Below are 3,792 nucleotides of genomic sequence, written 5' to 3' on the forward strand. Positions count from 1 at the left end.
TATGTGTTCTTCCTGTCACGTCAGTGCCTCAGTCCCTGGTACAAACTTTTGTCTTTAGTTGGTACCAATTATTCTATTGTTGTGAGGATATCCAAGACAAAGGTAGCTTTAGAAAAGGAAACATTAAATTGGGGCTTGCTAACAGATTTAGACGGTTAGTCCACAATTTCAGGGTGGGGGAGAAACATGGCAGCAGGCAGGCTGTCATGGTGCTGAAGAAAAAGCTGAGAGCTCACATTTGATCCACAGTAGCAGGCAGGAAGAAAGGATGCTGGACCTAGCATGAGTTTTTGAAATCTCAATGTCCAGTCCAAGTGATAAACACCTCTTACAACAAGGCAACACCTACTCCAACAAACCACACCTTCAAATCATTCTCTAAGAGCTCTGTTGACTGGGAGCCAGTCATTCAACCATATAATCCTATAGGACCATTCTCATCCAAGCTACCAAATATGATATATATGCACAAGAAAAGTTTATTTTGTTATAAAGACTAGTTCATATTGTCAAAAATAAAGAGACAAATAAAAAGAGGAGGTGAGGAGGTGGGGCTTCAAGGACACTTGTAATGTGAAAGCATGAAGGACACTGGAGAGAGGTTATAAGAAGGGATCAGAGAAGTGGGAGAGATAGGATAGAGGTGAATCTATAAAACCAGACTTTGCTGAAAAGAACATAATGCTGCCTAATACATTGTATGCTAATTTAAAAAGCAATAGGAGGAAAGGAAGACAAATAACAAAATGTGTTAGAAAGGATGTCTGCTTGAGAATATGAAATGGTACATTGGTCTTAGAAACAGATTTAAGTAGTTTTTAATATATTAAACATGGAGTTGCCACAGTGACCAACAGTGCTGGCTAGTTTTATGTCAATATGACACAAGCTAGAGTTATCAGAAAGAAGAGAATTGCAATTGAGAAAAATGCTCCATAGGACCCAGCATTTTCTTAATTAGTGATTATGGAGCAGGACCCAGTCCACTGTGGGTGGTGCCACCACTTGGCTGGAGGTCCTGGGTTCTATAAGAATGTAGGCTGAGCAAGCCATGGAGAGCAAGCCAATAAGAAGCACCCTTCCATGACCTCTGCATCAGCTCCTGTCTCCAGGATATTGATTGTTTCATTTCCTATCCAGACTTCCTTGAATGATGAACCGTGATGTGAAAGTCTAAGCTGGATAAACCTTTTCCTTTCCATGTCACTTTGCTCATGGCATTTCATCATAGTAATAGAAATACTAACTATGATATTAACAGTTAAATTTTAAATATGTATTAAAGAGAACTGTATATATCCATACCAAGAACGGTGCACAACGTTCATGGCAGCATATTGATTAATAACCAAAACAGAGACACACTATAAGTGTCTACAACCTAATGAAGCAATTAAAAATCCCTGGCTCTTAAAAAAAAAGATAAGGGAGGGAAGAAGGGAGGTGAACACAAGGAAGGAACAACCATGCTTTTTCTGGATATAGGAGAGACCTTCCCAGAACCTTTCCCCAGTCCATTTATGGTCTGTCATTTCATGTCAGACAGCTCTTTAGTATCATTAGCCATAGGTGTGAAGGTGAGATTAGGCAAATCTAGGTCTTTAACCTTTATTTATAGTTTTGTAAAAATATATTCCCAAGACAACCAACACTTATACATGTAGAGCTAAGTAGAGTGTCTCACTCAAAGGTTAAGGCAACAAAGGTTTCAGACACAATGCAAAGACCAAGCCTTTGTATCCCATTCCAGTCACCTATTAGATATCTGAATGGGCAAGGAAGAGCCAGTGCTTTCATTAAAACAGGAGAACCTGTCCCTGAAACCCACATGGATGATAGCTTCTCTACAGGAAAGCTATTGGGAGAGTTCTACAGTTTTGTCCTGCTGTGTGACCTGCAACCTGAGTGAGTTTCAAGTTGGTGAGAATGTATAAAGACACAGGTTTTATTGAAATAGAAAGCAGTAGGGGCCAACCAAGGAGTACACATGGAGGGACCCATGGCTACAGTGGCATATGTAGCAGAGGATGGCCTTGTCAGGCATCAGTGGGAGGAGAGGTTCTGGGTCCCATGAAGGCTAGATAGATGCCCCAGTGTAGGGGAATTCGAGGGCAGGGAGGCAGGAGTGGATAGGTGAGTGGGTGAAGGAATATTCTTATAGAAGCAGGAGGAAGGGAAGTAGTATAGGGGGTTTCCGGGAGGGGGGAAACTGAGAAAGGGGATAACATTTGAAATGTAAATAAAGAAAATATCCAATAAAAAAAGACTTAAGAAAAACAACTAAATTTCAAGAAAGAACTGAAGAAAGAAAGAAAGAAAAAGAGAGAGAAAGGAAGGAAGAGAGAAAGAAAGAAAGAAAGAAAGAAAGAAAGAAAGAAAGAAAGAAAGAAAGAAAGAAAGAAAGAAAGAAAGAAGGCAAGCAAGCAAATAAGTAAGCAGTAGGAGTTTTATGTCATGTCTGTGAATGTAGACTCTAAGCCAAATTGTGGGCTTTGCTTCACCTCCTGCCTACACTTCCTGCCATGAGTTTCTGCCTCGAGTTCTCTCAGTGATAGACTATGAGCTGACAGTCATAAGCTGAAGTAAACCACTCTCCTGCATACAAGTTGCTTTTAGTCATGGCATTCTTCCACAGCCTTACAAACCCTACAAAGGCACTGTCCTTTAATGAAGACAGAGGAATCCAGAAGCAGAATGGCGCGGCCACAGAGAAGACCACTGCTGAGAAGCTGCGTTTTCAGTGAACTCGGAGTGTCACAGGAAGCAGGGCTGGGTGGGGTCTGACTAGTGCTATCACTGACTGTTTGATGTGCTTTCTTGGCCCTGGGGCCAGCAGCAGTTCTTCACTGTTCTGATCTTGAAATTATGCTTGTTGGAAAGAATACATTCTTAGTTACTGTCATGAGCTCAGATTCCTATTTTTCTGGACAATACTGGGAAATCTCAGAAAAAAAATGTTTCCTCTTTGAGCTCAGTTTGTCCACCATCTAAAAGGTCCTTGAAAATCAGCCAGAGAAAGAAATATTTACATAGGTTCTCTTTGGTCAAAGAGGGAAGACTTTGAATGGAATGATAAATAACCTACATCATATTCTTTTAATTATTAGTTCATTTTTGTATGGACTTTGTGTCTTTTGTGTATCATTTTTGTGGGGGTGTAGGAGATAAGGTAATATATTATTCTTATACTAATAATTTACTTGATTAACATTTGGCCAGATCTGATTTCCATGACTTATCATAGTACTTGTAACAAAGGGGATTTCCACTAAGCTGTGTCGTGCAGAGACAGCCAACATACTTATGGTATTGTCTTTTTGTATTTGGGGGGTGGTTTGGACCTCATGGGCTCCAGTGATCCTCCTGCCTCTGAGCCCCCACTAGCTGGAACTATGGGTAACATCACCACAACTGGCTTTGGACCATATTACATTGATCAGCATTTACCAAGACCCATTTCCAGTGTCAGCAACATTAGCTGTTTGCTGCTTTAAAAACATCTGTATACAGTTCTGACCACAAAAATGTAGTCTTGGCTGTTAGAACAAACTCTAAGGACTTCTCTATGTTCCCTATGAATGTGAAAGCAACAATGGTCATTGTGTCGAGTGGTTTGCCACTAGTTTATCAAGAGCGCACATTTCGGATATGTTAGAGTTCAGCATAAGCTGGTCCCTGGTGGTGCTCAACCGCAGCACAAGTTATTTGAGAACTTTATTTTTGAGATGGGGCCTCTTTGCATTACTTAGGTGCCTGATCTTTGAACTTCTCATTGCAAGTTATGCTCTTACT

The sequence above is a fragment of the Mastomys coucha genome, unplaced genomic scaffold (assembly GCF_008632895.1).
Source record: "Mastomys coucha isolate ucsf_1 unplaced genomic scaffold, UCSF_Mcou_1 pScaffold7, whole genome shotgun sequence".
In the NCBI taxonomy this organism is placed as follows: domain Eukaryota; kingdom Metazoa; phylum Chordata; class Mammalia; order Rodentia; family Muridae; genus Mastomys; species Mastomys coucha.